Genomic DNA, 11881 nt, shown 5'->3' with positions numbered 1-11881 from the left:
AATTCTAACACATTGAAGGCTACTCTTATGTTACATTTATTCATTTGATACCTCGAGTTGTCATAGACGCGGCGCTTCTTGTCCGGTGTACGACCCCTGCAACTTTGCTGGCTGCGAATTTTATTTTGCAAAGTAGATCGAGTTTGTCTGCAAAATGCTGGATGTGTTTGTTTAAGTATGGCACAATAACTCCATAAAATTACGCGCTGTTTGATTTGTGATCGTGCTGTGCTTATTGCATTCATTCCAGTATCATATTGTAGGCTACAAGTCTTAAATCATTTAAATATAGACATACAATAATATATGATATCATATCGTTTAATTAACATAGCAGGGGTTGGCAAGTAAGGTTTGCATCGGGCCAAAAATATTTTTGACTCTAGATGGCGGGCCAGAACATAGTCAATGGATAATAAGAAATTAATTTATTAAAAATGCAATTAGAATTGCCTGTGTGACTTTGAAACTGGTAGTGAGCTGTTACAGGTTGTGCGATTATTGTCTAAAAATATCCCGATGTTTTCGGTGCTGATTCGGTGGTAACGCCGTGTTCATGTAACCAGAGGGTGCCAATAACGCTTAAGCTGTCATAAGGAACCGGCAAAAGTAATGATTAGGCTATGAATGTTTCAAATATAACAAGGAGACATTTTAATTGTGTATTAGTGTTTGTGTCGACTGCAGTCATGATCGCAGTAGTTAACGCGCCTAATGAGAGCAATGCACATTCATATGGATTAGTGTCACGGGGTGACAAATTTAATTTTTTTAAAGAGTGCAGGCAGAACCAAACTTCTCCGAGTTTTGCTTCCCACCGGACCCATAACAACGGGACACCGGGCTAGTTCCGGGGTGCGAAATTTTTTTCCCAGGATGGTAGGGGAAGACTCATCAATATTCATTAGGGAACTCATCCCTGATTGGTCTGATGACCTACCTCTAACCCCGCCCCTAAACCTAACCGTCACTGAGGACTGACGACCTAACCCTAACCCCGCCCCTAAACCTACCCGTCACTGGGGTTAAGACCAATCAGGGATGAGTTCCCTAATGAATATTGATGAGTCTTCCCCTACCATCCTGGGGAAAAAAATATCGCTTCCGGGGTAGCGCAAACAATCCCCTCGAACAGGATAATCAGAGAAGATCGCTGGCAGATGCGCATGGGGAACAAAGCCTCGCGATTGGGACATGTCATGTCACAAAGGAATATAAAAGGAGGAAGTAGAGACTAAACGGGGCATTGCTTTTGGGAACAGTGTTCCCATTGGAAGAGTGAGCCATGGTGAAGATGAAGTGGGGCCGACAGACGGGCGTAGGGCTGTGAGTTGGGAGAAAGAGACTGGCGTGGGGCTGTGAGTTGGGAGAAAGAAGTAAACATGGGGCTGGCTGAAGATCGTTTGTGAGAGAAGTGAGTAGTTCCAAATCAATTTCCATCCTCTCTTGTGTCTGTGGGACACCTTGATGTGAAAGCCAGATAAGAAGATGGGCAACAGCCATACATATGTGTATTTTCCCACTGAGTGCTGAATTGCTGAGATGAAGTGATGTGATGCACTGCTTGCTGTGTGAAGTGTGAACCTAAACCCACTGGATGTCCATTTCTTACCTGAGTTTTCTCTCACATTCTGACTGCATGAGAAGAGGCTAACACTGTTGTACTCCACAGACCATTGAGTGTATTTATCTGGCAGCCCGCTGTGAAGAGACACGTAGTGAATGTGTAACCGACTGCTTTGCAGTGAAGAGGACGACGTGCCTGTATACTCACACCTGACTGCTTTGCAGTGGAGACCTCCATCCCTAAGTTATCTGTCTGTCCAGGGAGAAGAAGAGAATTATGTGCCAAGACGAGGATTGTGTGTTTGTATGCCAGAGGATTACGTACCTGTATACTCACCTGCCTGCTTTACAGTGAAGTTTCCCCGCTTAAGTTCTGTGTCTGTCGGCCCTGCAGTTAAGAGGATGACGTGCCTGTATGCTCACACCTGACTGCTTTGCAGTGGAGACCTCCAGCCGTAAGTTCTCTGTCCAGGGAGAAGAAGAGGATTATGTGCCAAGACGAGGATTGTGTGTTTGTATGCCAGAGGATTACGTACCTGTATACTCACCTGTCTGCTTTGCAGTAAAACGCCAGCCGCTCTGTGTCTGCTGGCCCCGCCAATGAAGAGAAGTACGTACTTGCATACTCACCTGTCTGCTTTGCAGCAAAACGCCAGCCGCTCTGTGCCTGCCGACCCCGCCAGTGAAGAGAAGTACGTACTTGCATACTCACCTGTCTGCTTTGCAGTAAAACGCCAGCCGCTCTGTGTCTGCTGACCCCGCCAGTGAAGAGAACGAGACCTCCAGCCTGAAGCTTCCTGCAGCAAGTTCGCGACCACCAGCCTGCAATGAAAGGGATAAGTGCTGTAAATTCCCCCTGGTTGACCCCTGGAGAAAGTGACCCAAAGCAGCCCTGACCCCGCCCTCTTTTAAAGATCCTTTTTTTATAATGAATAAAAACTTGGTTTTAATTGATTCCTTCCTTGTCTGTCCTCCTTGCTCCGTCCTCCGTCAAGCTCCCCAAGGGTGGTGCGGGTCTCGAGGGGCGGGTGCAGGTCAGTTTGGGGTCACGGTATACAGAGCCAATGTTTCCTTCTCGTCTCGTGTTTGTGTTGTGGTATGAAAGCACATGTGTAATGGGCGTGAGTGTGTTGTCATTCCTTGATCCGCTCCAGCTGATCATCATTAATCATCACCAGCTGCAGCTTATCCCCACACTGCTTAAACACTCACTGCATTCTCATTCCCTTTGTCAGATCGTTGTTTGATGTCCTGGGTGTCGGTGTTGAGTCTTGTTCCGGGTTTCCCGGTCTTCGTGTTCCTGTGGATTCGTCGTCTTGGTGTTGGATTGTTTCGTCTCGTCTTTGCACTGCACTTCACGAGGATTCACCGTTCTCTGACCATCGAAGTCCCTGCGTTATCTGTCCACACCCGTGTCTGCATCCTGAGCTTGTTATCAATAAATCCTGTGTTATCTGCAATTGCTTCCTGTTCTCTTTACCGTTCATGACAGAACGATCTGACCGTTCCATGGAAGCAGCAGGAGAGACACCTACTATGCTGGAGGAGTTCGTCCACCACAGCGTCATGAGAATGGACTCTCAGGAGAAAAACATCAATGACACGGGTTGTGTGATTCAAGCTTTGGTAACGCAGGTGTCTGAGCTCACCCAGCAGGTCCAACTTCTTCGTGCTCCCGCTGCACCACCCACACCAGCCGTTCCCCCCATACCACCGGACTTCCTCACACCATCTGAGCCACGCCTACTGGTCCCGGAGCCATATGCGGGTGAGTCTGCTTACTGTCGAGCATTTTTGACAAAGTGTTCAATGCTGTTCGCCCTACAGCCCACAACGTTCCAGTGTGAACAAGCCAAGGTGGCTTTTGTCATCATGTTACTGACCGGAAAGGCGGCGTTATGGGGAACGGCGGTGTGGGAGAATCAAGACCTTTGCTGCGCCTCGTTCCAATCTCTCTCCACAGAGATGAGACGAGTTTTTGACAGAGCCGTCGCGGGGAGAGAGGCCGCCAGGGTGCTGGCCGACCTTCGTCAGGGAGAGAGGTCGGTCTCTGACTTTTCCATCGAGTTCCGAATCCTGGCGGCCGAATGTCATTGGAACGAGGAGGCGCAGTGGGACATGTTCCTGCATGGGTTGGCTGACCACGTCCAACGAGAGATCTACGCCCTGGACCTACCCACGTCATTGAACAGACTCATCGAGCTTGCTCTTTGGGTGGATGCGCGACTTTCCCGAGTCGGAGGCAGAGTGGCATCTAACCGTCCTCCTGAAGGGATTGAGGAGCAACGGTCCAGCGGCAGGGACGTGGTCAGCCCCGTCTTCGATCACGAACCCATGCAGGTGGGTTGAGCTCGGCTTTCCCGGGAGGAGAGGGAGAGGCGGAGGTCCCAGGGCCTTTGCCTATTCTGCGGTGGTTCGGGACATTTTGCTGATAACTGCCCGGTAAAAGGGCCTAACCCGATAGTAAGTATGAGGCTACTATCGGGTGGGATCTCCGCCGAGAAGACCTCATCCACATCTACACTCCTTCCAGTAAGACTGAGATGGTCAGTTCACCAGCACGACTGTCAGGCACTTCTGGACTCTGGGGCTGAGGGTAATTTTATGGACAGCACGTTTGCACATAAATTCCAGATTCCACTCAGACCACTCACACAGAAGATCGCTGTCCATGCACTAAATGGTCAGGAACTTCCCACCATCTCATTCACCACCGAAGACATCACCCTCATCACTTCTGGCAATCACACTGAGACTATTTTTTTATATCCTGGACTCACCCTTGGCACCCATCGTTCTTGGTCATCCCTGGCTCATCCCTCACAACCCCCAAGTGGACTGGCATCATAAATCTATTCTGGAGTGGAGCAAGGAATGTCATAAGTCTTGTCTTGCGTCTGCCTGTCCATCTGTGCCTGTTTGTGTGTTTCAGGAGGAAGCGGGAGATCTGTCTAACGTGCCCGAGGAGTACCATGATCTGAAGGAAGTGTTCAGTAAGTCTAGGGCTGCTTCTCTCCCTCCTCATCGTCCCTATGACTGTGCCATAGAGTTAATGCCAGGTAAGTATCCGCCTAAAGGCAAATTATACTCGCTTTCTGTTCCAAAAAGGGAGGCCATGGAGAAATATATTTCTGATTCTCTGGCAACCAAATTCATCCGCCCTTCCTCTTCACCAGCGGGGGCGGGGTTCTTTTTTGTGGGGAAGAAGGATGGATCTCTGCGACCTTGTATTGATTATTTAGGGTTGAATAACATCACGGTAAAGAATACTTATCCTTTGCCGTTGATGTCTTCAGCCTTCGAGAGGTTGCAGGGAGCATCCATCTTCACGAAATTGGACTTGTGTAATGCTTATCATTTGGTCTGCATCAGGGAGGGGGATGAATGAGGCCATGGAGAAATATATTTCTGATTCTCTGGCAACCAAATTCATCCGTCCTTCCTTTTCACCAGCGGGAGCGGGGTTCTTTTTTGTGGGGAAGAAGGATGGATCTCTGCGACCTTGTATTGATTACCGAGGGTTGAATAACATCACGGTAAAGAATACTTATCCTTTGCCGTTGGTGTCTTCAGCCTTCGAGAGGTTGCAGGGAGCATCCATCTTCACGAAATTGGACTTGCGTAATGCTTTTCATTTGGTCCGCATCAGGGAGGGGGATGAATTGAAGACTGCATTTAATACCCCCAGGGGGCACTTTGAATATTTGGTCATGCCTTTCAGACTGTCCAACTCCCTAGCAGTCTTCCAGGCACTTGTCAATGACGTGTTGCGAGACATTATAGATCAATTCATATATGTTTACCTGGATGACATATTGATATTTTCCTCGTCTCTCCGGGAACATGTGCAACACGTACGGCAAGTGCTTCAGAGGTTGTTAGAGAATGGGCTTTTTGTCAAGGCGGAGAAATGTGATTTTCATGCACAGTCTGTTCCTTTTCTAGGACACATCATCTCGTCTGAGGGAATGCGTGTGGACCCTGACAAGGTTAAGGCTGTGGTAGAATGGCCAAGTCCAGATTCCCATAAGGCCCTACAGAGGTTTCTGGGATTTGCCAATTTCTATCGGCGGTTCATTCGCAACTTCAACCAGCTAGCCGCGCCTCTGACTGCCTTGACCTCACCCTGAACTCCGTTCAGGTGGTCAGATACAGCCGAGGCTGTGTTTGCTAACCTCAAGAGCCGCTTTGTTTCAGCTCCCATCCTCGTTGCCCCTGACTATTCACGGCAGTTCGTGGTGGAGGTCGATGCGTTAGAGGTGGGGGTAGGAGCAGTTCTGTCTCAGCGCTCTCCCACAGATGACAAGATGCATCCTTGCTGGTTTTTTTCTCATCGTTTATCCCCAGCCGAACGCAATTACGACATTGGTAACAGGGAGTTGTTGGCAGTCAAGTTAGCGTTGGAAGAATGGCGACATTGTTCTTTTTTTCGGTCGTTTTGATTTTTCTCTCGCGTACCGCCCGGGTTCTAAAAACATAAAACCCAATTCTTTATCTCGTATTTTTGATCGCTCCGAACGCCCATCTACTCCCGAGTGCATTTTCCCGGAGAGCTCATTTTATTCCCTTACCCAAATTACCCTCAGCTAAGGAGACAGCGTTGACAGTCGTTGACCACGTCTTTCGCTTACATGGCCTCCCAATAGACGTGGTCTCTGACAGAGGACCCCAGTTTGTGTCCAAATTTTGGCAAGAATTTTGTAAATTACTGGGGGCGACGGTTAGTGTGTCTTCAGGGTTTCACCCTCAGAGCAATGGCCAGACCGAGAGAGCCAACCAAGATCTGGAGAGAGTGTTACGATGTTTGGTGTCCAAGAATCCTTCCTCATGGAGCCAACATCTGTCCATGGTGGAGTAGCCTGCCATATACGTCGTCGATCAAAAAGTGTGGCTTTCTACAAAGAACATTTCTCTCCGCTCCGTCTCGAATAAGCTTGCTCCCAAATTTATTGGCCCGTTCACTGCACCCCCCACTGCACGGTGTTGAGTCTTGTTCCTGGTTTCCCGGTCTTCGTGTTCCTGTGGATTCGTCGTCTCGTTGTTGGATTGTTTCGTCTCGTCTTTGCACTGCACTTCACGAGGATTCACCGCACTCTGACCATCGAAGTCCCTGCGTTATCTGTCCACACCCGTGTCTGCATCCTGAGCTTGTTATCAATAAATCCTGTGTTATCTGCAATTGCTTCCTGTTCCCTTTACCGTTCATGACATTTGGCCTGCCCCGACCTGTGACATTAGCCTATATAATCAGAGATTGGTCGGTTTCTTTTCGTTTTGAATAGTTTCGTTTTAAATTAGAAATTGTTAATATTTCTATATATATTTTCCGTGTCTGTGAGACAGCTTAAACGCTGAGTTTCAGTTCAATTTTAAGAAGATGAGCTCCAGTTCACGAGCAATGCAATCTTACCGGCGCTTCCATGTCCTGATGATATTTTCTGCTATTTGCTTCAAATTTATTAATCAAAACATTGATTAAAAATAAGATACAAAATGAAATACAATTTTTAGAAAGGCTTTCTTCAAAACAAAACTTAATGAACTGGTCAAAATCATGTCTGACCCACATGTCTACTGATAGGCTATATTGCGCATCTTGCAACACATCCCGCCTTGCCAAAACAAACACGTGGGGGATGCGGAATGGATAAAATAACTTAAAAAATAAAACAGGACTTGAATAATCATTTTTGAGTCATGCTCTTAACAAACTATGTTTTTTTTTCCTTTTTGCCATATTGTGAATAGCTAATAAATGTGTATTATTTTAATTTGCTTGTTACACAATGGAGTCCAACTTATTGTAATAGTTATTTGACTACTAGACTACTTTTAAAATGTATTTTTAAAGGAATTATTCCTTGGCATCCTCGCATACTAAACTAAATTTTTTTATTGTTTGCGTGCTGGAGGTTACGCCATTATGTCGTGTGTAGAGTGATGTTAACATTTAAGCTAGCTGTGAAAGAAAATGCCACTATCAAAGAGTCTGAAGGAAAGTTGACAGCGAAAATAGCCATACAAAGAATAATGAAAAGACAACTATGCGTTATTGCTTCCTAGTTTTGTAAATGCAAAGCCAGTGTGTTTTATCTGCAACGACAACCCGATCACACTAAATGCGTCTCTAGCACTGCAATTTTTTACACGAAAATTAGTTTTTACATGCATATGATATGCATGGGATAGGTTTAGTAGTGGTGTCGGGTGCGTGTGTATTAACCCGATTAGTGGTGTGGGGTGCGTGTGTAGCTATTACACGCAATAAAGTGCGAATCAAATGTACAGGAAAAACTGCTTATCATATGCACGTAAAAACTAATTTTCGCATTTAAATTGCACGATAAACACAACGCGTGCTATAGAGACGTACTTAATAGACATTTCATGAAGGTTATTGTCTAGCGATCCACAGACTTTTTTTGAATGTCTTTCAGAGCTTTTCAGGCTGCGGCGCGGGCCAGATATTATTGCTGGCGGGCCAGTTTTTGATGTATTTGAGTTGCTATTAGGCCTACTTGCCAAGCTCTGATTTCTGAGAGATGCACGCATTTGTGCTCGTTTTTATTTGGACTCTCACTCATTCACATCTCTAATTTTTGCATAGAGATTCGATAAGTTATTTGGCTTCAGGAAGTCCCCTACTCCAGTAAAAAAAATAAAAATAAATTTGAAGGATGACCCACCCACATTTTTTTTTTGCTTCCGACGCCCATGGATCAGTTGAAGAGGTTTGATAGTGCAAGCTGGAAGACCTGCCAGGAGACCATTACAATAGTCCAGTCTGGATAGAACATTTGTTCAATTTGTTCACATTCATAAACAGGCCACCCGTGCCATCAAGTTGGGGTCTGCCAAGGCAATTATAGCTCTTGTCAACAAGCTCTTCATGTCCCTACGAGCCCGTCCTGATCTGGACATCGATGACTTATTCAAGCATGAGAATCAGCGTGAGCCTCCATCTTTGTCAGATCAAGGCAAGCTGCGGTCAGGAACCAAGTCAGATATTCTTAGGTGCTTACCAGGAAAGCCAGGTTTGTATATATCATATTTTCTGTTTGTCTTAGATAGGGTGAACAAGGGTTCGGCACCTTTAAGCTCTGCTTCTGCCGTAACCATTTTCAATCAGCTAGTCTTTACTTAAAATCTTCTGTTAATTTGTATGATCTGCTGCTGCTGTCATTCATTCATTCATTCATGCATTCATTTATTCATATATATCCTGGCCCCTCTCCATCAGCCAAAGAAGCTTCTGTGGTTGTGCTTGAAATGGCAGCAGTAATACACATCATCAAAACCCAGCATGGCAGAGTGTTTGGAGAGTACACTCAGATGGACTTGATACCATACTTACACAGCCTGTTGACTGACAAGACGACAAGAGTGGATGCAGTCTGGGACAAGTATGGCAAGTCTCAAATCCCAGACTTGTGTTAAGCGTGGTGGGAAAGCAGGGTACAGAACACGAGTCTCCACTAAGCTATCTCTGCCAAAGGGAGCTCAATGGCAAAGGTTCCTCAAGGACAGTAAAAAGAAAGATGAGTTGTTTCAGTTGTTGACTGCACTCATGTATAGTAAGAACTACGGTGTCAAGTCAGTCAATGAAGCCCGGAAGCTTCTTTTCACTCATAGCCTCAAGTCCCTGGATTCAATCCCCCCGACCCAGCATGCCTTATTCCAGCATGGGAAGCATGCCCTGTTCACTGCAGCTTTTGTCTGGAAGCAGTCCCTCTCCAAAACTCCAGAGATTCCTGACCCCAGTGAGTGGGGTTGGGAATGGAATGACAGAACCAAAGTCTGGGTGCCATATTGGACAGATCTAGAAGATGTCAGCAAGGGATGCTCACTCCTCAACTGTGGCTGTGTGGTTGCCTGTACCTCGCTGTACCTTATTGAGCAAGTGTGAGGGAGGCTGTACTAATAATGATGAAAAATTAAACTTTTTTTATTTTTATAAATACATTATGTTTAAGTATGTATTGTTTTTTTTGTGTTATTTGACTAAAATGCAGTATTGATCCTTAACAATATAACTTTTCACTGTGGCATAGTTCTGAAGTTGTGTTCATTTAAAGCCTCAACAATGGTCCCTTTAGTCACAACATGTGATTTTTGACACTATAGAGCATCACAGTCCCGCCCACAGCCGGTGCCGGAAGTAAAAATTCAATACAATTTCTCCATTGACATTTGAGATATAAGCCATAAAAACGTAACCATACATGGTAGACTTAAAACCAGCTATGGCTGTACTAAGCGATTGTATATGCTCATATAAACGGCAAAAGTTCATGAGGCACTATCCTTGTTTTGAGATAAATGCCTTTTATTCGCGATGTATTGGATAAGTACTCCATTATACCACAATCCTGAACAATCCCACAATCCAACAGTGATGCATCTGATTGGTGGAAGTCGTCACGTGTCTGAAACCCCGCGAAGGTACGTGAAGACTGAAGATCGCGTAATGACGTAGGGCTAAGTTCATTGGTCGCAATTCTGAGACGCCCGCGAGACATTTAGGCCTCATTATGCTTCTGCGTCAACTCCACGGCATAGCTACGTCGTCACTGCTACGGCGTCGTGGCCGTTTTATGCTTCTGCATGAGGTTGTGGTGCATCGCGGTGCATTTCGCCGCCAGAATGCTAGGGGGGTTCGTGAATCTCTTTGGTCCCGTGCACCGCGAGCGAAAGAGATAACAAAAATCACGCGGCCCAGATCTGGCCCAGAACCTTCATAAGTTCTGGGCCAGATCTGTAAAACGGACCCGGGCCGGTGTCCTTTAGCACAACGGGCCAATGCCGGTGCGGATCCGGTTTTCACATCTGGGCCGGCACTGGCCCATTTCTAGAACGGATGAGAATTATTTTAGTTATTTGGCCCAAAGGTGGGCCAGATCTGGACCAGTTCCATACTGGATCCGGGCCAGATCTGGACAGGCACTGGGCTAGCTCCATTTATTAGTTCACACCATTGGATTCACACCACCTCTGGCATCTGTCATAACCTTGATCTATACCACAAATCAAACCATATACAAAAATACAGATTTTTTTCAGTTAAAGGGGTAGTTTAGTTTGTTTTAGATGTTGTGCATGATTCAGCTTGTACTATGGGTCCTAGTAATAGATATCAGTGAAGGTATACCATTTCTGTCTGAGAAGTGTAACAAAGGCGCTAACGTGGTTCCAATCGTATTGAACCGATAGGAGCTTTTCAGTCCATCTTGGGGACTATTTTTCTAAAACGACTCCACTTACCTGTGGCGTCCCTCAGGGTTCTGTATTGGGCCCTATCCTATTTTCTTTGTATATGCTACCATTGGCCTCTATCTTTGCGAGATATGATGTCTCTTTCCACTGCTTTGCAGATGACATTCAAATTTATTTGCCCCTGAATGTTAAAAAAAGAGAACACTGCAGCCCCTGTTTAATTGTTTGAAAGACATCATAACTTGGATGAATCTTAATTTCCTCAATCTAAATGCCGATAAAACAGAGATCATGGTGTTTGGACACCATGATTTGCTGGATCGAGATTCCCTCGGTCCTCTGGCTGCAAACATTCGCTCAAATGTGAGGAGTCTTGGCGTTATGTTAGATGGTGCATTTAAACTTGATAAGCAGATATCTGCCACTGTTAAATCATGCTTCTTTCAGTTGAGAACTATAGCCAAGGTAAAGGCCTATCTCCCTCTTAAGGATTTGGAGAGGGTGATAAATGCTCTTATAACTTCTATCGCCTTGATTATTGTAACTCCTTATATGTGGGCCTAGATAAGTCATCAATCCAGCGTCTACAGCTAGTTCAAAATGCCGCTGCCCGCGTCCTGACAGGAAAGAGAAAGAGGGATCACATTACACCAGTATTGCGTCATCTTCATTGGCTCCCGGTCGATTACAGGATCAATTTTAAAATCTTACTCCTAGTTTTTAAATGCCTAAATGGTTTGGCTCCATTGTACCTAAAAGAGCTTCTCCATGTCCATACTCCAGCTAGAGTGCTTAGGTCTGCCAATGTCCTCCTCCTAGATGTGCCTAGAAGCAGACTTAAAACTAGAGGTGATCGCGCCTTCAGCGTAGCTGCTCTTACACTGTGGAACAAACTGCCTCTCCATATCAGAACCTGTCCAATTACAGAATGTTTTAAATTATCGCTAAAAACGTATTTATTTTCCTTGGCGTTTCATTCGAGTTAGGTTTGGTATCCCTCTTGACAATTTTATAATAATCTTTGTTTTTATCTTTTATGCAAATATTATTACTCATTTATAGAATATTTTAGTGCTTTATTATTTATCGTGTGAGTATTGCA

The sequence above is a fragment of the Pimephales promelas genome, chromosome 11 (genome assembly GCF_988280905.1).
Source record: "Pimephales promelas chromosome 11, fPimPro1.hap1.1, whole genome shotgun sequence".
Taxonomy (NCBI): Eukaryota; Metazoa; Chordata; class Actinopteri; order Cypriniformes; family Leuciscidae; genus Pimephales; species Pimephales promelas.
Note: the sequence above shows the minus strand (reverse complement) of the source record.